Here is a 25,770-nt window from a genome sequence, read left to right on the forward strand (position 1 = left end):
TTGGGTTTGATATAGGACTATCAAGGTGAAATTCAATGGCTTGTGATATACAGGAGGTCAAACTGGATGATCTGAGGGTATCCTCTGGCCTTAAGCTCTATAACCCACTGGTGAATGGGTTAAAGATCCTCTTTTGCACAGAAGATGAGCATCACAGCACCACCAAGGCAGACTTGGCTCTTTAGCTGCTGCTGTAAAAGTGCAGGATTTTTTGGGCTGGAGCTCTCCAGTTCAATTCCTGGTGTCAGCCTAGAGGGTGTTTGGTGCATACCCAGGGTACAGGGACAGCTGTGCAGTGCACATAGGGAAAGGTTGTCATACCATTATGAGCAGAACATCTCGTGCAATTTGCTACTATTCACATAATGGTCAAGTAAGTAACTAATAAGCCAGGCATCTCATTTGTTTAGTTCCTTGGGCATCTATCCTTGTTTGCATTGCTTCTTAGCTTGTGCTATGCTGTATATTTCTTCACTTTGTCCTGACTACAATCTCATTTCCTCACCTACAGCTCCCTTCACATTTCAAGCTTCCTTCTTGCTGCTGATTGCAATTCCGTCCCTATAATACAATATGCAGTACACTGAGAGTTCATGGATCATTAACTCCTCCTAATCTGACTTTAATGATATACCTACCTGTGGGTCCCTCATTAATAGCAGATTTGTTAGCTGGAAGAGGGTTCCAAATCAGCTTGGAGACTGCTGATCCCTGCAGTCACTGGAAGCAGCAAGAACTAACGAGACTATTTACTCAGCGCCCATTTGGTTCTTATTTTTTACCCACATTTGGTTTATTTAATTCATGTTTCTATAGAGATGGGAAGTCTAGTGCTTAGAGCAGCAAACTAGGAGTTAGGACTCCAGAGTTCTTTCCCTCTGTAACTGACTTGCGGTTTGACTTTGGGTAACTAATTTATCTCCTGTGCTTCATTCTTTAAAAAATCTTCCTGTAAACGGCAGGTAATTTTGGGACTGTCAAAAAGCCTTTGACAAACTCCCTTCCAAGAAGCTATTAAGGAAACTAAGTAATCAGCAGGCAACATATGCAATTAAGTACTTAGTTATAAAAGTATCAAGAAACATTAACAAACTAGTGAAGACAAATTGGGATCCTGTACACTCTCATATAAAACTAGTGTAACCCTTTTGGGGTTTAGAGAGCATGGCCCAGGGAGGGGGGGAGAGAGAGAAAAAGAGGGAAATTCCAGGGGGCGGCACTGGAGCTCCAGGGAGGGGGAGAGGCAGTTGGCAGGCCCTGGAAAAGTGAAGCAGGGAGAACCTACCAGAGGCCTGAGGAGGACAGGCCCAATCGGGGACAACCCAGGACAGGAGCCAGGACGGGCACTGTGCCAGGGAGGAATCGCTTGAGAAGGACAGGCCAGAGCTGGACCCAGTATCACGGCTGCCCAGAGCTGCATGGGAGTTGTGACAGGGAGGGTTGGCAACCTTTCACAAATGGTGTGCAGAGTCTTCATTTATTCACTCTAATTTAAGGTTTTGGGTGTCAGTAATACATTAACGTTTTTAGAAGGTCTCTTTCTATAAGTCTATAATATATAACTAAACTATTGTTGTATGTAAAGTAAATAAGGTTTTAAAAATGTTTAAGTAGCTTCATTTAAAATTAAATTAAAATGCAAAGCCCCCCGGACCGGTGGCCAGGACCCGGACAGTGTGAATGCCACTGAAAATCAGCTTGTGTGCCGCCTTTGGCACGCATGCCATAGGTTGCCTACCCCTGGGCTGTGAGTACTGGGGCTTGTGACTCTGCATTGAGAACAAGGAGGGAGGCTGCTAACTAATTAAGTGGGGAGGTGGTCACTCTGTGTGGCTTTGCAGAGAGCGGCAGAAGAGGACACCAGAGGGGTTTGTTGGGGGAAAGTTCACTGGTGCTGAAGATGACCAGGAGCACCCAAGACTCACCACTGGACTGAAACTTTGCTCAGGCCTCCTGAACTCTGTGTGCAGACACATTGCTCAACGTCTGCCCTTCCAGACTGTGCTACCACTGGGCCTGTGGGGCCTTGGTTTGGATGCAACCCTGTTTTACCCTCCCCTATATTTCCCCTTGTTGTTTTTGTCCTCTCATCTCTCTGTAAATAAATATTTCCCTTGTTATATCCATTATACTTTTCCTGTGGGGAGGGGTGTTCACTCTAGGGGGGTGGAACAGGTGCCCCTGGGGTGGAAGGGATTTCTCCAGCTGCATTCCTGCACGTGCCTTCTTTTGGACAGAGCTGCCTGCAAAGCAGAGTCCATCTTGGCCATGAGAGTGCTAAAGTTACACTATTGATACTAACATGGGGCATCCTCACTCCCTGAACCTGTAGGAAAGGTTTAATACAAGACAAATTATATTGTACCTAGGGTCCTTCGTATTTTATGAAGCCTATCCTGAATATATCCCTCCATCTTATTTTAGAAAATTTAATAACAGAGCTTTTCTGTGGGGTTGTGGTCAATATTCATGATTGCCACTTAAAAAAAATCTACCTTCTTATAGCCAAGGGGAGTTTGGACTGCCAGACCTATTAAAAAAACCATGCTTTTATCAAGTCACAGATGATACTTGACAACACCTTTATACCATGGGTGGGAACTGAATGGGTATTAATGCATCCAGTTCCCTCAGAGGGTCTCTTTGAGCCCTCTTTTTGCATGGTGAGGAGAAAAATAAGATGCCTAGAGTGGTAACGGCATGAAGGATCTCCTAGCTAAGAGGTAGTAAAATTCATCCTCTCTGTCATGTAAACACACCTATCTGGGGTAATTGAGCCTTGCAAACTTGGGGGAAAATCCTATAATTTGGAAGAACTGGCTGAGCAAGGTTATCATATGGATATCCCAATTAGTCAAGAATGAGGGCTTTGTCTCTCTTCTAACACTAAAGCAATGATGTGACCTGTCACCTTCGGCAGAATGGAAGTGCTTATAACTAAAACACTTGCTAATGTACCAATTTGGTCTGGATGCCCTAGGACTGTCAGAGACCCCAGAGCTACTGGGAATCTTTGCCCCTTAAAAGAACCCCAATGGCAAAGCATATTATGGAATGTTAAAAATGCTTCTGCAGGTCTCAGGCTAAGCCTAATACTGCAAATGATTCTATTCAAAATGTGTTGGATGCCACAGAGGTGGTGTAAGATGGGGGTCTAGTCCTCTGATGGATGTTGGCATTGTAATAAAGAAGAAGGAACCCTGATGCATGTGCTATGGGATTGTCAGACTCCCAAGCAGCTGTGCAAAACTGAAAATAGTTCTTAGCTTCAGAAATCAAACTTCAGATGAAAATTACATCCTAGTTTATATACCTACTACACTGGGTTTAGCTCCACCACAAAGACCTTGTTTCTTGAAGGCCATAAGGATTTCCAGTGTATGATTTTGGAAAAATGGAATAAACTTATGCCCAGAATAGAGCAGTGGCATTTGGAGCTGTCTGAGTTAGCCTCAAAAGAAAGAATCACTTATTAATGTAGAGAAATATTAATTCAGAGAATTTTCAACCCTGTTTCTTGATACATTTAGAAATCGAATGCTAAGATATCTGACCTCCAGTCTCCTCCTTCCCTTTTTTGCCTGTGTATATTCTCCCCAACAGTGTTATCCCTACCCTAACATGTTATGTTTGTGTAACACTGTCTGATTTTGTATTGTCAGGTCTTGCAGCTATTACAAGTTGTAAAGTTGCATAATTTTATTGGCTGCCCTGTGAAATTTATGGTATTTGGTAATGTACAAACTGTAAGTCATTTACCTTTTTGTATTTTTGTTGTTTAATAAAAAGTTAATCACAAAAAAAGTTGTCCTGGGGCAAAAGGTAAAGTAGTCTCATGGAAACTGACTAAAAGACCAGAAACAAAGAGAATAAATGGAGAATTTTCAGTGTTACCAAAGGTTAGCAGTAGAGCTGGTCATACATTTTCCATCAGAATAACTTTTTCCAACAGAAAATTTCATTTCTGCAAAATTAACACTTGATCTGGGGAAATGTAGACTTTCCCCAAAAAAATTCTGTAAGAAAAATAAATGAAATACTTTGTTTTGAGTTGCTTGACACAAATCGATTTTTTTTAACTGACCTGATACATTGTTTCAAATTAATTGAATAAAATATAAAACTGCATTTCCCTATCAGTGCATTGCCTTATTGGAATTGTAGATCAGGGCCCCATTCTCTCCTATGGACAGAGCTACTAGGAGAATGTATCTCACACAATGCAACGTGGATTTACCTCTGACCAAACCTTGCATATATATCATGGGAGTCATATGATTCTGGGTGCCTCATGGGAAATATGACCAGGTTCCCTGGCCAGACTATGGGAGAATAGAGGCACCAGACCATTCCTGTAGGAAATTATCACAATGGGAAAATGCAGTTGTTCTGAGGTTTTTCAACATTAAAAGCATTTCAGATCATTTCAATAAACTGATTTTTTTGGATAATATCCAAATGTTTCATTTTGATTGAAAATGTCAAAACAAAACACAGAGACATTTTGGAACTGAAGTTTTTCAGAATTTTGGTTTTGTGAAGAATTTCAATTTTTCACCTGAAATTGCAATGAAAGCGCACGTTGAATTGTCAGTTTCCCACAGGACAGACATTCTAAGTTTTCCGTAGTTCTAGCTAGCAGTGATTGATATATTTTTTTTTAAAGGCCAAAAGGGACCGTCATGATCATAGTCTGACCTCATGTATAATACAGGCCATAAAATGCAGACATTTGTGGTGATGTAAAGCCCATAATTTCTGTTTGAGTTACAGCTCAATCTTAAATCAAGACTGAATATCTTTCTAAAAGATTTAAAGAGATGGAGAATCCATGATGTCCCTAGATAAATTGTTCCAATGTTTAATAATCTTGCTGTTAACCATTTGTTCCTTATTTCTAGTGTCAGTTTGTCTAACTTCAGCTTCCAATCACTGCATCTCATCATGCCTTTTTCTGCTAATTAAAGAGCTGTCTATCATCACAAATCTCTTCTCCATATAGGTTGTTGTGGACAGAGACCATCACCTCAAACTTGTCTTCAATAAACCAAATAGAACAATATTCTTTAGTCTATCAATATAATAAGCATGTTTTTCAAACCTCAAATCATTGTTGTAGCTGTTTTCTGAACTTTCTAATTTTTCAACATCTTGTTTTGAAATGTGAACATGAGAACAGGACACAAGCTGATCTCACTAATGCAATATTCAGGAGTAACAACACTTCTACTTCTATTTGATATTTCTCTGCTTACACATCCAGCAATTGGAGTTGCCTTCCTGGATGCAGCAGTGCAGTGGGAGCTCAGAGACAGCTGGTTATCTACCATGACACCTAACTCCTTTTTCAGAGTCTCTTCTTTCCAGGAGACTCTGGACTTTTCTACTAGATATAGCCTAAATTCTTTATTCCTAGATGCATTTTAACCCAGCTAAATATATCACACATGTTGTTCAAATGAGCTTATTTTACCAAGCAATCCAGGTGGGTCTTTATAACCTGTGTGAACCCATCATTACTTCCTAGTCTACCAATATTTTTGTCATCTGGAAACTGGCATTTTATATTTTTCTTCCAGACCACCAATAAGGATCCCACTAGAAACATGCCTTTTGGATGACTATTTCCTCTCAGAATTGCTCTGATCAGTTAATCCATTTTTAATCAGTTTAATATTAGCTACATTGATCTTATATAGAACTAATTTTAAAAAAACCCAGGCCTAAGTCACATGTTTTACAGAAGTCCAAGTATTATATCAACAGTTACCTTCAGCGGTCTCCAAGCTTCTGTACTAGGATTGGTAATATATGTTTATTATTCAGGAAAGAGACTGAATAATACAGTGGCAAAATGAAGAGATGACAAATATTTAGGTTAGTTGGAATTAGAAGACACTGAGGAACTTCAGAGGGACCTAGCAAAACTAGGGCAGTGAATGGGTAGCTGGATGGCAGGTAAAGTTCAGCTGGTGACAAATGCTCGGTAATGCAGATTGGAAGGAGGCATTTGAACTATTCACACGTGGCTGGGTTGTAAACTAAACCATAACTATTCAGAAAAAAAAAGAATTAGGTGTCACTAGGAATCTCAGATAAACCCTCTATTAAAAAATCAGCAGTGGGCAAATAAGCAAAATGAAAGATTAAGGTGCATAAAAAATGGGATAGAAAGCAACACTGGAAGTCATTATATAAATCAGTCATCGTATAGTGTCATTATATAAATCAATGGTGCACCTCACTTGGAACATTGTGTTCAGATGTGCTCACCATAACTGTAAAAGGATTTGGCAGAAACTGAATAGGTTCTGCAATGGGCAAAGACAGATCTCCTTAGGAGGAGATGCTGGAAAGTTTAGAACCATTTATAGGGAAAAACAAATAAGCAGGGATTTGATAATAAATAATGAATGGTCTAAGGATGATACAAGAACAGGAGGACAGATAGAAAGATGTGATAAGAAAATATTTTTTTGTGTAATACATAATTAACCTTTGGACTTCACTTTTTACCAGATGTCACTGAGTCCATGAGCTCAGTAGGATTCAGAAAAGGAGTAGACATATATGTGGAAATGTTCTCATTATCCATAACTCCATTAGACAGGGCAAAATCCCACCACCAAATTGCCCTATAAAACAACAGCCTCTGCAATCAGCATCCCCGTCTTCTATTCAAACCCCTCCTCATATACACATGAGAAAAGATGTTCCATGCTGCTGGATCAGAATGAGGGCAAACTCAGGATCTGACATCTGGCCCACTCTTTTAAAACAGGTGGGTGTTAAGTTAATCACGCCTGTCTATTCAAACTTCATTGGGAGTAGCTGTGACCAAAGCTACAATTTTCCAGCTGCAGCTGGTGGGAAGGGTATGACCTGTTCTTTCCAATATGGACTTTGACACATCTATCCATGCCTTTGTTACTGGAGGAGATTAATTTCTGTAATGCAGTGAGGCTACATCTTGACATCACCTAGGAATATAATGCAAAGCAGAATATAGCTGCCCACTGCTTTGAAGGGTGCATCACACCAAAAGCCCATTAATCCTATGTTCTGTGGTCTGCTCTGGCTTCCTGTTGGTATTCAGGACCATGATCCTGCAAAGACTTGTACATACGCTTAACTGTATACACAGTTCCATTAAGGTCAGTGGTAGTTTTTTATCTCTGAAGCCCTAAATTGATTCTGCCCTGGAAACTTGTGCCAATATGACTCAGAGCATTTCCAGTTTAGATGCTGGTCAGCTGCAGCAATCCCATGAACTTACATTTTGGCCCACAGTGTCAAAGAAGATCCTTTGTGCAACCCTTGTGAACATAAACTTATTGAGCTGGATTCCACCCACTGGACTAGAGAAAAAGGGGGAGACTTAAGCTACACCTATAGGGAGTGGATACAGGCAATTCTGAAATTTTTTTTCCAAAAAAAGTTTTGAGCCTAGAGATTTTTCAATTATTCATAACTTAGAGAGAGAGGCAGGCTATGTTATATACATGGCTGGCCAGGAAACATTTGAAATTGGTTTTCATTCCACATTGCAACAAAATGTGACCTTTCAAAGTTTTTCATGGGAAAAAAAGAATGGCTGAGGCCTGGTCTATACTATGAGTATATATCGAATTTAGCAGCATTAAATAGCTTTAACCCTGCACCCGTCCACACAACGAAGCCCTTTATATTGATATAAAGGGCTCTTAATACCAATATCTGTACTCCTCCCCGATGAGGGGAGTAGCACTGAAATCAGTATTGCCATTTTGGATTAGGGTTAGTGTGGCCGCTATTCGACAGTATTGGCCTCCGAGTGGTATCCCACAGTGCACCATTGTGACTGCTCTGGAAAGCATCTGAACTCAGATGCACTGGCCAGGTAGACAGGAAAAGCCCCACGAACTTTTGAATTTCATTTCCTGTTTGCCCAGCGTGGAGCACCGATCAGCACAGGGGACCATGCAGTCCCAGAATCAAAAAAGAGCTCCAGCATGGACAGTACGGGAGATACTGAAGCTGATCTCTGTATGGAGAGATGAATCTGTTCTGTCAGAACTCCATTCCAAAAGACAAAATGCCAAAGCATTTGAAAAAATCTCCAAGGCTATGATAGACAGAGGCCACAGCAGGGACTCAACACAGTGCTACGTGAAACTTAAGGAGCTAAGACAAGCATAACGGAAAGCCAAAGAATCAAATGGACGCTCACAGAGGGAGGGACTGAGGACTCTAGCTATCCCACAGTTCCTGCACTCTCTGAAAACCGTTTGCATTCTTGGCTGAGCTCCCAATGCCTGAAGAGTTAAAAACATTGTTGCGGATGGTTCAGGTTATATGTCTTTAGCCCCCCACCCCCATGAAAGAAAAGGAAAAAAAGTCATTTCTCGCCTTTTTTCAATGTCGCCGTATGTCTACTGGATGCTGCTGGCAGACGTGGTGCTGTAGCGCTACGCAGCAGCACCCCATTGCTTTCCATTCCTGATGGCAGATGGTACAATATGACTGGTATCCGTCATCATTATCCCGTGAGTGCTCCTGACTGGCCTCAGTGAGGTCGGCCGGGGGCGCCTGGGCAAAAATGGGAATGACTCCCAGTCATTCCCTTCTTTAAGCTTTGTCTCCTGGAGATTCAGTCCTGCCTGGACTATCATAGCAGCTGGATGCTGTGCTTCCCTCCCCCCCCTACTTTAATATCTAATGGAGATTCAGTCCTGCCTGGAATATTATAGCAGCTGGAGGCTGCCTCCCAGCCCCATTTTATCTCTGATTGCAAATGCAATAAAGTCAGTGTTGTTTCTTATTCATGCATTTTTTATTACTTCATCACACAAATGGGGGGATAACTGCCACGGTAGCCTAGGAGGGATGGGAGAGGAGGGAAGCAATGGGTGGGGTTGTTGCAGGGGCACCCCCTAGAATGGCATGCAGCTCATCATTTCTGCGGGGTGTCTGGGGCTCTGACCCAGAGCGGCTGTTTGCCTCTCTGGTTCTTTAGTAGAGTTTCTTGATATTCTAGGCAGGACTGACTCTATCTTTAGACAAAACTTAAAGAAGAGAATGATCTGGGGAGTCATTCCCATTTTTGTCCATGCGCCCCCGGCCAACCTCACCAAGGTCAGCCAGGAGCACCCATGACAGCAGCAGATGGTACAATATGACTGGTAACTGTCTCTGCTAACTTGCAAAGGCAAGGGGATACTGCTGTGTAGCACTGCAGTACCGTGTCTGTCAGCAGCATCCAGTAGACATACGGTGACAGTGTAAAAAGGCTGAACAGGCTCCATGGTTGCCGTGCTATGGCGTCTGCCAGGGCAATCCAGGGAAAAAGGGTGCGAAATGATTGTCTGCCGTTGCTTTCACAGAGGGAGGATTGATTGATGACATTTACCCAGAATCACTCGCAACACTGTTTTTGCCCCATCATGCATTCTGATCTCAACCCAGAATTCAATGGGCGGGGGAGACTGTGGGAGCTATGGGATAGCTATGGGATAGCTACCCACAGTGCAATGCTCTGGAAATCAACTCTAGCCTCGGTACATGGACGCACACCGCCGAATTAATGTGCTTAGTGTAGCCGCGTGCACTTGACTTTATACAATCTGTTTCCAAATACTGGTTTCTGTAAAACTGGAATAATCCCATAGTGTAGACATACCCAAAGAGATAGAAAGAGCCACACCCCAAAACAGCCAATTGTCTGAGAGTTAGGGGTCTCATCTGAGATGTGGGATGTCCAGATTCAACTGCCCTAAACACAGGAATAGTCTAATGTGGGAGGGAAATCTCTGGTTTTAACATTTCCATGCTGGACCTGAGAAACCTCCCCGATTAAAGTTTCATTGGAACTGATACATTTCCATTATAAACCTTTTGATTTTGACTAATCAGCATTTTCTGATGGAAAGACATTTTGTCAGAAATTCCCAGCCAATTCTTATTATGTATTAAGTGCATCTGTACTTTGTTTCTTTTCCTTGTGAACAGAAAAGCAAGTTCATTGTGACACGTAGTTATGTAACTGAAAGAGGTCATTTTTTCCAATGTGCTGCACCTTTCAACATAACAGCCCATGTTTTGTTTCAGATTCTTAAGGTTCTGTGCTCTTTTTCGTTCACGGATAATTTTTTTCTCTCTCTGTTTTCTTTATTCTAAAATAAGTCATCTGACCTGAGAAACACATTTTGCTCTTTGTTTATGGAAAACATAGCATTCATGTTTATACTGTACATATAGTTCCAAAATTAAGAAAACCTTTTGTTTCCAAAAGCAGTTAAGGTTGCTAAGTAACATTTACAGAACCCATGCACTTAAAGACAGGGAAATAACTGGAGTAGTTCAGAATATCATAACATTTACGCTGCCTGCGCAACAAATAGAAACCCAGTACTTTTATCAAGTCTAAAGAAATGTATATTTCACCTCAGGTCAGTCAGCTTCTCTCTGACCCATGGATTTCAAAATAACTGATATTTGGATTTCAGTCTTCAAGTATTTTCTTTTAGTGGGTACAGTTAAATGGAAAATAATCAGTTAATTAGAGAGAGAAGTAATATCTTTCATTAGAGCAACTTCTGTTGGTGAAACAGAGCAGCTTTCGATCTACATAGACATCTTCATCAACAGAAGTTGATCCAATGAAAGATATTACCACATCATCTTATCACTCTCATATCCTGGGACTAAACACAGCTACAACAATGGAAACAGTTAATAATCAATCACTAGTTCTTATATTTATCAATTGACAGAATATTTTTGGTAAAGTCCTACCATTATATTGCAATTTTAAGACTGGATGAGGTGAACACTAATGCAAGGGAGTAATTTCAGTCAAATAAACTGTCCCATTGAACAAATATTCAACATTATTCTCAAGAATGAACAATTGTAACATTAGTACTGGGTTGTTTTACAGCAACACTCAGAGGCCTCAATTAGAATCAGGGCCCCTTTGTGTCAAGTGCTATCCAAACACAGAGGCATCCATGCCTCAATCTCTTTCAAACACTTACCCACTGGATAAGGCATTCCATAGCATTGGTTGGGTTGGATGAGATACAGACTTCCACCCCAGATCTATGATACTGCTTTGGCTACATTGAAGGACTGTAAGCAACCTGCAAGGAGCCAGGAAAAACTCTCCCAGCACAGGCACTGCTTTGGGACACCATAAATGGGCCTACAGTGGCCTCCCTCTGCAAGCTCTGCAGTCAGGGTGGAGCCAGGGAAAAGAGGGAGCAGAAGGGCTGCCTAAATTATGCCTCATGCCATTTCAACTCTGCAGCAGCCCAGAATCGAGAGCAGGGAAAAGTGGCTTAAAGTCAGCTGTGCCTCGTTTCCCATTGTCTGCACCATCAACTCCATTGCTTAAAAATCATTTGTCGGGCCCCAAAAAGGATGAGATTAGCTTAAAATCATTCATAAGATTTTTCTTTTTTTAAAAAAAGGAGTATTTTTTGTTTGTCTTTTGGTTTTTGAGCCTTTATGATGCATTCAGATCATGTTTTCATGTATTTTTAGGCAACCACCATAATTAGAAGTTTACTTGGAAATTTTCATGTAATCACTTGAATCGCGGTGCTAAGGCTTTGAGAAAAATACCAAATATTGTGCGACTTGCCAAAATATACAGGAGCTGGTAGCACTGCTTCTATGTCGTACCACTGAATCTGGCCCACGGAGTTGGGTGTCATCAACATACTTGAAACACTAAAATTCATGCCTCTCAACGGTCCCCATATACTAATGCTGATCAAAAATTTTCATTCAAAATTCTTTCGTGATGAAGAATGGCTTCTTTGACACACAAAAAGAAAATAAATATCTTTTACAAAAAATCCCCCCCCCCTCAATTCTACCACCCTTTTGCTTCTTGAAACAGAGGCTGGGGAGAGGGAGAAAAAAGGGGTGGGGAAACCCCTCATTTGATGTTTTCATTGAAAAATTAGGAAAATATTTTTTAAAAGTTGTTCCCATGAACCATATGTACCATTTTCCAACCCAACCAGCTCCATTGTACACACAGTGAACCAGAGAATGTGAACCAACACAGAGCCATTTCAAACCTTACATGAGAAAACCTTCAGAGCAACTTCCCTCTGAGATCCCTCCAAGAGACAGGAGCCTCTGAAGGGAAGTCCTCTCTGCTCCCATTAGATTTTTTGTGTGAGTCAGCAACAAAAGGAAGGAACAATCAGTTTCACACATACAGAATGGGAAGAGACTGTCTAGGAAGGAGTATGGCAGAAAGGGATCTAGGGGTTATAGTGGACCACAAACTAAATATGAGTCAACAATGTGATGCTGTAGCCAAAAATACCAAACATGATTCTGGAATGCATTAACAGGTGTGTTGTGAGGAAGACACGAGAAGGCATTCTTCCGCTCTACTCTGCATTGGTCAGGCCTCAGCTGGAGTATTGTGTCCAGTTCTGGGCAATGTATTTCAAGAAAGATATGGAGAAATTGGAGAAGGTCCAGAGAAGAGCAACAAGAATGATTAAAGGTCTTGAGAACATGACCTATGAAGGAAGGCTGAAGGAACTGGGTTTCTTTAGTTTGGAAAAGAGAAGACTGAGAGGGGACATGATAGCAGTTTTCAGGTATCTAAAAGGGTGTCATCAGGAGGAGGGAGAAAACTTGTTCACCTTAGCCTCCAATGATAGAACAAGAAGCAATGGGTTTAAACTGCAGCAAGGAAGGTTTAGGATGGACTTTAGGAAAAAGTTCCTAACTGTCAGGGTGGTTAAACATTGGAATAAACTGCCTAATATCAGTTTTAGTATAAAGCCCAGCCAAATATCAAGCAAACCTGAGCCTAGTTCTGAGCAGAACACCACAACTTGTAGTGTTTGCATCAAGTTCATGGGGGAGTAAAAACCTGTGGTTTCTTGCCATTTGGGCCATATCATTGGGTACTTTTCTTATGATGTTACATCTCAAATTCATACTTGTGGCAGGGTCCAAACAAGAGCTGGTTGAAAAAGTGGGCCGGGGGAGAATTTTCTAATTTTTTTCCTTTTGTTTATTTCTTAATTTGAGTTTGAATTTTTCCCCCAATTTTTAAATTTGGGACATTTCAGCAAGCTCTATAGCTGGCCAAAACTGGAGGAACTTTTCAGTAACAGTGTCAATCCATTTCCCATTTTGTAAAAAAGTTTTAAGAGGCAAAATATTGTTGACATGTCACTTGCCCAAGATCACAGAGGAAATCTGTGGTTGAGTTGAATGTAGGTCTCTGAAATCCCAGCCCAGTGCCCAGGGCTGGCTCCAGGCACTAGCCAAGCAAGCTTGTGTTTGGGGCAGCAGATTCTAAGGTGCAGCACGGCTGCTCTATTTTTTTTTTTGCTTTGCCGCTCCAGCTGCCCTACACCCCGTTTTATTTTGTTTTTCCCTGTTTGTTTGGTTTTTGCTTTGCATCCGAGTCCGGCCGCCCTATGCCCTGGGGTTTTTGTTTGGTTTTTTTTGCTTTGCCTCCGGGTCCAGCCTCCCTGCACCATGGTTTTTTGTTGTTTTTTTTTTTGCCCAGGGCAACAGAAAAGTCAGAGCCAGCCCTGCCAGTGCCCTATCTGCTAGACCATCTTTCCTCCTCTTAAATTGGTGCATTTCACCTGTCTGCAACTGAATGGAATGTCCCTGCTGCTCCAAATCATTTCTGAAAACACTTATCCAATCCTTTTGTGTAATGCCAGCGAAGAAGAGGTATTGTACTCTACCCAGTCCAGCAAGGAGTGTGTAAAAGGCAGTATCTTATTTTTCAGCTGTGTCCCTTGCTGTCACTTTGTGATAATTTGACCTCTAATTATTGGGCTAGAAGAATTGATTACAAACTGAGGTTGTGCAGCTTTGGGGAATTAAATTACTTAAAAGGGTTGAAATAACTGACTGTAATCTGTCAACGACAAGAGCTATATTGTTATCAAAGAGCATTATAGTCTCATTTCTGCAACAGAGTGTTCTCTACCAGTTTTTCCTGTGGTTTACTTTTGTTCCAGTTAGAATTTATAATTCAATGATGAAACTTCTTTATGCTTTTACTTTTCACTCAACATTCAGAAATATTTACTATATTGTACATTTAGACCTGACCAAGCCAAAGTTCTGAGGGGATAAGCCTCATATGTGCCAATATCAAAATATTTACACTTTTATATTATAAATATAGTATAATATCAAAGTCAAAATGATATAGATTCCAAGGCCAGATGGGACCATTGTGATCATTTTGTCTGACATCCTGTCTAACACGGACCATAGAACTTCCCCAAAATAAATCCTAGAGCAGATTTTTAGAAAAACATCCTATCTTGATTTTAAAAAATGTCCACTGATGAAGAATCCATCCCCATCCTTTTTTCACATCACACCCCTCCTATCTGGATTCTTTCTCTGGAAGGGGTGAACCAAAGTTCTAGACCCAAAGTTTGGGTGTGTGTGGTGTTTTTTAGTTTGAATCCAGGAACAAATTTTGCAGCTGATCCTAAATCTATAACGGGTACAAAAAATCCATTGAAACACTTTGATGCAATTCTAAATCCAGATTCTGCTCAAAATTTTGCAGTTCTACTAATAAGGACAGGTTCTGTTAGATGTGGTAAAGGAGGAGGTTGCTCAAAACATCACGTGGAAAACAAAATTCCACAACCCTGTAGTCCGCTTGACAAACACAGGATGCATGAGCGTAAGCGTAAGGTAACCCTAATAACAATTAGCAATGGGATTGTACAGTAGGCAACTAAGGCTAGGACTTTGAAATGTGATTAGTGATTTTGGAAGCCTCGTATTTTTTTTGTTATTGAGCAATAGGCCCCCTAAAAATAATCAGACCCCGTTGAGGTATCTGAAGTTGAGAACACGAAAATCAGTAACCTTTGCAAACCTTGGCTTTTCAAGTCCCTTGTACACAGCAAAGTTTCCCTACTTCTACGTGAAGGGATGATAATGTATGTGAAGGTGATGTTGCTGTTGAAGAAGTTTGCACCATCTCCACTGTTAACTCAAAGTCAGATTTGAAATAACATTACAAAGTCAACACATCAGGGTACAGGATCCATAGAGCCAAGTCTTGGTACAGCTACACAAAACCATTTGTACCATTAACACATAATTTATGTGGATAAATCCAGATTACAACATGCAAGAAACACCATTTATAGACGAATGTCAGGTTTAGGAAGCTCACAGTATAGTAACCCCCAGGTCAACAGGCTTCTCAAGGACAGTGACTTGATTTACCCTTATTATATAACATAATGCCACAGGTACCAGGACAGAAGTCAGATCAACTTCTGTGTCTGCAAAGCATCTCCTTGCCATTTTTCTGAGGCATACAGTAACAGAAGAAAAGCAAACTTATCTATAGATGCAGTTCAGTGTGTTTAGCTATCAACCAATATACATCATATAAAGAACACAGTCGAACAATAAGCTGAATATGTTACTGTGCTTAGAAATATCAAAACACTGCCCAATGACGATTTGAAAAAAATCAGTGTATTGAAGGCAGCATTTTCAGGATCAATGCAAAAATACAATGCCCTCCACAAAGTAATGTCTGATTATTTACAAGCAATGTATTAAGATATCCAGATATAGACAGGTTGGCTCATCCATAGCTACCTGCCTGAAAACATTTGGAAAAGCTTTTTTTTCAATATTTAATTCAATCTGCTACCTCTAACCTCACAAATAGGACTATAGGGACTATGGAGCAAAGGCTATACATGGTTCTAACATTTCTGAATTAGAGGTGGGATGCATCATACATTGAACAGTTCTCATAGCTTGTGCGGTTTCAATAGGGAAGTGACAGCTACAAACCATGATTCTCCCGCTGTGAAATAAAATCATGTTATTCATTCTCTCAAAGCTTTGATCAAGGATGTTGTAGGTAAGAGTGCCTTGTTAATATTTTACAATATCTTACTGGATTTGCATGACTATGTCTTGGAAAACATCACGAGCGAGACAGCATCTTCCCACTTCAGCTGAACTTGGTAAAGCAGAAACACCACATCCCTTGTCCAACTGAGACTGCAATAAAAGATATGTCTTCTGAATCAGTCACCTTGAATCAGGTAACAGCACTAACAAGACTCCTCTGAGCATCAGTTAACTGCCAACGAATTGGAACTAACAAATGCATAGGGAAGCATTCTGGTTTTAAAAATGTCTGATACAGCTGCACTGGGAGATCCAGGTTTGAGCTTAACCTTGGGCTCCTGAACATCAAGATGATACAGTCTGGGAACAAATGCACTGCTCACTGCTGAGTGTCTTTGACCAGCCATCTTAAGCAGGTGTCACAGTCTGGAGGGAGAAGAATAGTCTTCACTGCTGTGTGGATTGGGTTCCAATAAGCAGCAAAACCATTTCCATCTGATAGAAGATGAGGAAGGGAATAGGAAAAAGCTGCATTTCAAAATAAGTGGCTACTGTAAATCTCTTAAATATGAGACAAAATGTCCTGAGGAGATGAGGGACAACCCCTCTTGATATATTCCTTACCTGGAACCTGAGCTAAGCTCCTGCATAAATGTGAAGCAAAGAGCAACAATAATGCAACAGGAGAATAATATATTGTTGCAAAGTAATAACAAGGTAAATGGGACAATTACCACTAGAGATTGCATAGCTCCACTGCTCTACACAACTCAAGCACAAGCAGCCACAAACATGGTGACTTCCTGTGACGGTGCGCACTCACCTCTCGTGAGTGGACCCTGTCAGGTGGGTGCAAATCTGCACTCTCTCTCTTTTTTCACTGTGTCCCCTGTCAGCTGTTAACCTCATCAGATGGGTCTTCAGTGGCTGAGCCCTCTGGCGAAGTCACACACTCAAATGCATGAATGAACCCTTTCTGGGGTAGCTGCTCACGAATCCTGCAGGGGTTAACTTCACACTATGAGCCACGCTCTCCTCAGCCCTGCTGGGCATGCTCCAGCTGGAAACCAGGTATAAAAGGAAGCAGCTGGGCTCAGTTGGGGCTGACCACCAAGGAGGGAGGATGTACATTGCAAGGTCCAGCAATGGAGCTGCTGAAGCCCCAGAATGCAGAAACCAATGGTGCTGACACCCAAGTGGATGCCCAAGGAGGGTTGGAGCTGGTTGGAGCTGCACAGGCCAAGGAGCCCAGATACTCTAGAGATGCCTGAACCACTGCATCAGGGACAGGCTAGGAAGTAGCCCTGGGGGACTAGTCACTATGCCGGTTGGCATCAGCGTGTTTTGGTTGAATTCCAGATGACTCAGAGGCAAGCACACTTGCCACTGCCTTTGAAATGGCTTGCCCTCTCTAGCATCTTCAGCCCCATCCTTGAGCACTTTAAATTCTAGCACCTTTCTTGGGCTTCTAAACACCACTTGTCCCCTTCTCAGGGCTTTGGCCACTCTGCCAGCGGAGGGACCCAGGCCCACTCACTACTCCAGGTTCTGACCCAGGAACCCTACAAATAGCGGCCATGTGCTGCTTCCTTTAATACTTGCTACTGCTATTCCATGGGCCACTTCCCATGTAGCACCTTCCTCTTCACCCTTATCTCAAAGCTGAAGTTCCTCCTAATGGAATGCCAGTGTCACCAGAACCCATCTTCTGGTTCTCCCTTGGTTTCCGTCTAGGAGCACCTTCCTTGCTCCCCTGGTCCCTGTCAGGAACTGCTTAGGCCCTGCAGCTCCTTTAACTGGGCCTACTGTGCTCTGATTGGCTGCTTCCTTGCAGCCCTTCTAGGCAGATCTGAAGAACCCACCTTTACTGCTCCTTTTCTGGGGTGGGGCCTGGTAGGACTTCAAGGCCCCTCAAGACCCCAGAAGAAGGCCTCAAAGGGTCTGATACATCCTATAACATTTCCCCAGTCTGTGATCATCATGAACAATCACTGCCTCCATCAATGTGTGTGTGTGTGTGTTACTGTGTAGATGAGCCTTGCAGATAACTCACAAATTGATTTGCACCCTGATGAGCAAAGATATCATACTGCCTTATGATTTTTTTCTAGATAAGCTGAAAAAATCCTACATGTCTCCCTCAGCAATTTCTTCTACTATCATTAAACTTGTGAAGGTCACACTTCTAACACAGTGTGCTGAGCATCTGTCAATTCAGTGAGCTAACCATTCTTATTTTGCATATCTGGGTATACAAGTGTATATAAAGATACTGCCCCAATGAGTCAGAGGCTGGCTAAAAATAAAACACTCTATATGCCTCCTTTAGCGTAGAACCTAATTTAATCAACATGATGTAGTCAGGTCCTTGTCAGCACAATGAATGTATTCAATAAAATCATCTCTTTCAGCAAAATCATGGTACTATCTCTATAGCCAGAATGCATTTAGAGGGCTACATTCATAGGCCTCCCTTTATTTTCCAGGAATGACAAGTCACCCTGGAGAGGGTTGCAGTGGTACAAGTTGCCCATGAATGACCTCAACTCCAATGGGGCAACAAGATGTAGACAGCACAGCCCCCAAAATAGGTGGTGCTGGCAAGGGAGAGGGCATGGTTTGGGTACTTGGGGAGCACAATGATTCTGCTGCCCTCCCTGGTAGAAATCCTAAGAGCAGGAAAGTGGTGTAAATACCATCTGCCGTGCCCTAACGCTGAATCTCTCTACATGTGAAGCAGGTCCTGCTAGCACAAGGGTTGCAATTTGTACCATTGACTGAGAAAAATTAGCCATAATTTCAGGGTATCAAGTATCAGAGGGGCAGCCGTGTTAGTCTGGATCTGTAAAAGCAGCAAAGAATCCTGTGGCACCTTGTAGACTAACAGACATTTTGGAGCATGAGCTCTCGTGGGTGAATACCCATTTCGTCAGATGCAGCGGGTATCTGACAAAGTGGGTATTCACCCACGAAATCTTATGCTCCAAAACATCTGTTAGTCTATAAGGTGCCACAGGATTCTTTGCTGCTTTTACAATTTCAGGGTAGGTATCTTGAAGGGTGCTGAATGTCTGGTTCAGAATAGTTTTACCATACATTCTGTTGTGGCATATTCATTGTTCCACATCCAATACCTAATATGTTATCTTTTCTCTAAGTGTGTGGCCTTGATTTAATTAAACACAGAAGAAATGACAATGAGAAAGCCATACCGCTGATGTTTTGAGAATAATAATTCACAGTCACATCTGTCAGTCTCTTTTCCCTCTTTCATACTGTAAACTTCTATGTAGTTCTACTACAACATCTCTAAAATCCACCTTTTCCTCTCCTGTCCTCTGCTTACATCCCATGTCTTGCCTTCAGGATAACTGCAATCTTCTCAAGAGAAACAGTCCCATGAAAAAAAGCCCCATTCAATTACATCACATGAAGGCACACAACTAAATTTTGACCAGTGTTGTCAGTGCTTATATATAAATGGAAGAACTCTAAATTCTAACACAAGTGAACTTGAGTGCCTTTTGCTTCCTATCTTCTAACCAGGGCAGGCTCCAGATTTTTTGCCACCCCAAGTGACAAAGTGGGAAAAAAAAAAAGATAAAGCCATGATCGGCAGCACTTCGGCGGCAGCTCTACCACACCACTTCATTCTTTGGCGGCAATTCAGCAGCGGGTCCTTTGCTCTGAGAGGGACTGAGGGACCCACCACCAAATTGCCACCGAAGACTCAGATGTGCCACCTCTTTCCATTGGCTGCCACAAGCACCTGCTTCCGTCGCTGGTGCCTGGAGACAGCCCTGCTTCTAACCATTTACTGATCCTCTTATCCCATGATTTCTTGGTTTTCTTAAGACCCTTGGGGAGGGATCTTTTCAAAGTCTTTCCGAAAATTTAAGTGCACTGGATCCAGGGGATCTCCCTTGTCCACGTTTGTTGATCCCTTCAAAGAATTCTAATAGATTGAGGCATGAATTTCCCTTTACAATAGCCATGTTGATTCTTCCCCAACACATCATGTCCATCTATGTATCTGGTAATTCTGTTCTTTACTATAGTTTTAACCAATTTGTCTGGTATAGAAGTAAGACTTACTAGCCTGTAATTGCAGAAGGAGCAGCTCAGCTATATTCATCTCTTGGACCAGATCTTGTGTGCCACTTAAGACTAAATTAAGAATTTCCTCTCCCCTTGTGAGTTCCAGGACTAACTGCTCCAAGACGTTGTCACTAATGGTGTCTAGAAATTTTATCTCTGCGTCCCATTCTGTGATGACATGCACCCAATCAATAAGGGGATAGTTGAAGTCCCCCATTTTTACTGAATGTTCTATTTTTGTAGACTCTCTAATCTCTGTGAGCATTTCACAATCATGGTCACCATCCTGGTCAGGTGATCTGTAGATATTCCCTCTGCTATACTCTTATTATTCAAGCATGGAATTTCTATCTATAGAAAAAAGAAGAACTTGTTGCACCTTAGAGACTAACAAATGTATTTGAACATAAGCTTTCATGGGCTAAAACCCACTTCATTGGATGCATGCAGTGGAAAATACAGTAGGAAGATATATATACACAGAGAACATGAAAAAATAAGTGTTACCATGACAACTCTAACGAGACTAATTAATTAAGGTGGGCTATATTCAGCAGGAGAAAAAAAACTTTTGTAGTGATAATCAGGATGACCCATTTCCGACACTTGACAAGAAGGTGTGAGTAACAGTAGGAGAAAAATTAGCATGGGGAAATAGTTTTTACTTTGTGTAATGACCCATCCACTCTCAGTCTTTATTCAAGCCTAATTTAATTATGTCCAGCTTGCAAATTAATTCCAATTCTGCAGTTTCTCATTGGAGTCTGTTTTTGAAGTTTTTATGTTGAAGAATTGCAACTTTTAGGTCTGTATTTGAGTGACCAGGGACGTTAAAGTGTTCTCCGACTGGTTTTTAAATGTTATAATTCTTGACAAATGTGTCCATTTATTCTTTTGTGTAGAGACTGTCCAGTTTGGCCAATGTACATGGCAGAGGAGCATTGCTGGCACATGATGGCATATATCACAATGGTTAATCTCGTTATAAATTAGTATGGTAACACCCATTTTTTCATGTTCTCTGTGTATATATATCTTCTTACTGTATTTTCCACAGCATGCATCCTATGAAGTGGGTTTTAGCCCATGAAAGCTTATGCCCACACAAATTTGTTAGTCTCTAAGGTGCCACAAGTACTTCTCGTTCTTTTTGCTGATACAGACTAACATGGCTACCACTCTGAAATCTATCCATAGAGTCTATGGTACAGTTTGATTCATTTAAGATTTTAACTATATTTGTCTCTATGCTTTCTTTCATATTCAATGTCACCTCTCTCCCTTTTCCCCACCAGCATCACCTAATCGGTCATTCCTATATATTTTATAATCTGGTATTACCATGTCCCATTGATTAGGGGTTTGGAACAGCTTGCATATGAGGAGAGATTTAAAAGACAAGGACTGGTCAGCTTCGAAAAGAGACCATTAAGGGGGAATGATTTTCTTTTATTTACCCCTTCACATAAATACAAGACCCAGGAGTCACCCAATTAAGTAAATAGGCAGCAGGTTTAAAATAAACATAAGGAAGTGTATTGTGCAAGGACTCCTTATGTTTATCATCCTCCGGAACTTGCATTCAAATGCAAGAAATATGATGGTCAAATTATAACTGGGATCAGAAAAATTAGATAAGTTCATGGAGGATACGTCCATCAATAGCTATTAACAAAGATGCTCAGGAATGCAACCCCATGGGCTGGTCGTCCCTAAATCTGTGACTGACAAATGCTGGGACTCAATGACAGGGGATCGATCACCCAGTAATTGCCTTGTTCTGTTCATTCCCTCTGTCATAAACAAATGGTTAAGGGTTAATGTCTATTTTACCTGTAAAGGGTTAATAAGCTCAGTGAACCTGGTTGACACCTGACCAGAGGACCAATAGTGGGACAAGATACTTTCAAATCTTGGTGGAGGGAAGTCTTTGTTCGTGCTTTTTGTGTTGTTTGTTGTTCGCTCTTGGGGCTAAGAGGGACCAGACGTACACCCAGGCTTTCCCAATCTTTCTGAATCAGTCTTTCAGGTTTCAAAATTGTAAGAAATAGCCAGGCAAGGCGGATTAGTCTTATGTTTGTTTTCTTAACTTGTAAATGTGTCTTTTTGCTGGAAGGATTTTCACCTCTGTTTGCTGTAACTTTGAATCTAAGGCTGGGAGGGGGGTCCCTCTAGTCTATATGAATCTGAGTACCCTGTAAAGCATTTTCCATCCCGATTTTACAGAGATAACTTTTACTTTTTTCTTTCTTAATTAAAAGCTTTCTTTTTAAGAATCTGATTGATTTTTCCTTGTTTTAAAATCCAAGGGATTGAGTCTGAACTCACCAGGGACTGGTGGGGGAAAGGAGGGGGGATGGATAATTCCTCCTTGTTTTAAGATCCAAGGAGTTTGGATCGGTGTGAAGCCTCTCAAGGCAACCCAGGGAGGAGAAAGTCTGGGGGGAAAAGCAGGGGGATGGTCAATTTCTCCTTGTTTTAAGACCCAAGGGGTTTGGGTCTGGGTTTCCCAGGGAAGGTTTTAGGGGAACAGAAAGTGTACCAGACACTAAATTCTGGCTGGTAGCAGCGTACCAGATTTAAGCTAGTAATTAAGCTTAAAAGTGTTCATGCAGGTCCCCACTTCTTGTACCCTAAAGTTCAAAGTGGGGGGAAAAACCTTGACACCCTCTGAGGCATCTGGCACCAGCTACTATGAGAGACAGGATACTGGTCTAGATGGACCGTTGGTCTGACCCAGTATGGCCATTCTTATGGTCTCCTAATACTCTTCTCCAATGGGAAATAAGCAAAGAAAACACATTCAGGAAAATAGCTATGTTGAGTCATTTCCAAAGGACCATATTTGGCTCAAAGTGACTACACAAGAGGCTGCACACCATGCATTGACTAATGGCAAAGAGCTTAGAGATTCCTTTCCTTGTAAGCTTTCTCCTTTACCCTTATGTTAGATTTTTATCTGACCAACTTCAGATCATTAAATTCCCCACTAGCAGTGCAAGCTATGCCTGTGTGAAATAATTGACAGATATAGCTAAATTTTTTTTCTTTTACAATCAATGGAAACAATTGTATAGAAAAAGACACAACCGCATTTTAAGAACTGGGGGGAAAAGGTGAAAAAATCCCAAGTTACATGTACAAAACTTAGATATTTGGTCTTTCATCTTCATTTCCCTCTTAGTGAAGAATTCAAAAATACAGGAGTTAAGAGATTACTTTTTCTAGGAACTTATTTGAGCAAGCCTCTTTTCCTGGCAATTTAGGAGTTGACGAGGCATTTACACATATAAAACTATTATGATCTATTCCTTTCACATTGATCATGAGATGTTCATTACTAGCTGTCCAAATATCCCTGGGGAATTATAGTTTTATATTAATATCTGAATACATCTCTAATGGTGGAGTCATTTAGGATGAATAATCTAAAATATTCAGAAGTCACTCTCTATCACAGATGTTTTATGGCATAATGAGACCTTAGCAATACCTTATTAAGGATGCTAGTAAATCAAGATTATTGAAAGCATTGTGCAAACTTGAGTTATTTTCCGAATTGTCATGATGATAAGAGTTTCCATTAGCCAATGTTTAAGACATGTGACAAGGAACAATAGATTAGGGGTAATGCCATGTTAATGTTGTACGCAGTAATTTGAGACATTGCTGTGCTTGCATCCAAATCTTCTAGATGGTGCAAGGAACTGAAATGCAGAGAAAGCCTGGTTTTTCCAGGGTTGGTCAACAGAGATTTTTGGAAAGTGGAATTTGGGGGTGATTTTTAGACACAATACACAATGAATTTCACCTTTGTGCAGAGGATCCACAAATAGCTCTATTTAATTCCCAAGACCTATGCACCACATAAGCTTCAGAAAGTTCTAACTGCTGGTGACTCACCTATCTATGTGAGATGTAACATGATCCTAGACAGCTGGAGGCTAAATGGACACAGATCATTATCTCACAGGCCTTTGTACTGACATCGGTACCATGCACAATATGGCCAAATTCTGTAGTCCCTACTTTGGTTTTAATAGGAATTTTGCATATAATTAAAAGTCTGAGCAAGGTCTATGGGTCTTGGCCCATAGTGTGTAGCCCTAATTCCCCACTTCCCCCCAGTGCAAAGCTAATGTACACTTACAAGGCAAGCTGTACATAAACTTTGTACAATAAGATTCTAAAATATCTATTTCATGCTGTTTTAAATTAAGCGATTCTTGTACAACTGTTTTAATTGTTAAAAAAATATCTACTTGCAGGTTAAATACATATAAAGAAAAATCCTGTGTTTTTAGCAACAATATAAATACAGTCTTGAATCTCTGGCATCATCTAATAGATATATAGGAAAGCATTGGTTAGACAGTTTTTACACTGAGTTTGGTGCCAATTCCTCTATCTAGTCATCTATTCCACAGTCATCACCATGGTAGCAGAATGCCAATGGGCCAAAGAGGAGAAACTCCACGCATCCAATAGTTAATATACAGCATGCAGTATACCCTGGTATAGTGAAAGTTATTGCCATCACCCTGTCAAGCAGCTGTGAGAAGAAAATGAAGAGCATTTAGGAACACTATTGATTGGTGCTTGAAGCAGTCTGGTTGAAGAACCGCATGCTTTTGTTTATTGTGTTTTATAAAAGATTGACTGGAGACTTCCCATAGCAGGTTGCACATTGCATAAAGGAAAGTGGCATGCAATACATGCCTGCTAAAAAGGATAACCGCTATTAAAGGCATTACAAATTATGATCTAATACAATATTGACTGGTTGCTTATTCTAATACTTGTACCCAAATGTGTAGGTGATAGGATCCATACATGTATGTGAATCACAGGACAGAGTTAAGGCAGTTTGCCTCCCTTCACTCTGTACTGTCTTTCTCAATCCATAAAGATCCTTTCTCTTAGGTCAGTAGAATTGTTTAGACTAGTTGTTTTTGATACCTTATCCCCACTGCACAAATGGAGAAACCTAGGAATAGCATTTAAGTGATTTCACGAATAACAGAGATGCTGTCTATGCTGTAATATAGGGTTGACACACAGGAGTGCTGGTAAGAGGTTGTAAATTTTATTGCTTTGCCCAGAGAAACAGGATGGGAGAGATTTGCAGAATGTCCCACAACAGAGTTCAGTATCTGGTACCCAGGGTACATTTATACTACCCGCCGGATTGGCGGGTAGTGTTCAATGTATCGGGGATCGATTTATCACGCCTTGTCTGGATGCAATAAATCGATCTGCTAATCGACACCCATACTCCATCTCAGTAGGAGGAGTAAGCGGAGTCAACGGGGCAGCCAAGGCAGTCGAATCGCTGCCGTGAGGACGACCAGGTAAGTCGAACTAAGATACTTCGACTTCAGCTATGCGAGTAGCTGAAGTTGCATATCTTAGTTTGAACCCCCCTGCTAATGTAGCCCAGTAAGTCCCTCGGCCTGTGCCACTTCCGCAGCTCCCATTGGCCCCGAGCTGAGATCCAGTGGCCAATGGGAGCAGCGACCAGCCGGACCTGCATACAGGGCTGGTAAACACACCAGGGGCTTTCCCTACACAAGCGGCGACTCCTGTTTGAGAAACCCTATTGTAAACTGTTACATCGCAGATCAGAGGTTCTCAAACTGTGATCCACGCACCACTAGTGGTCTGCAAGCTCCATTCAGGTGGTACATGGATAGTTCCCTCTAATGTGCGTGCCTGGGCAGCTGCGTACGAAAGAATGAAGGGCCACTCACCTAATTAGTGGAGTCGCACAGCCATGGTTCCACTAAT

Source organism: Gopherus evgoodei, chromosome 6, assembly GCF_007399415.2.
Source record: "Gopherus evgoodei ecotype Sinaloan lineage chromosome 6, rGopEvg1_v1.p, whole genome shotgun sequence".
Taxonomy (NCBI): domain Eukaryota; kingdom Metazoa; phylum Chordata; order Testudines; family Testudinidae; genus Gopherus; species Gopherus evgoodei.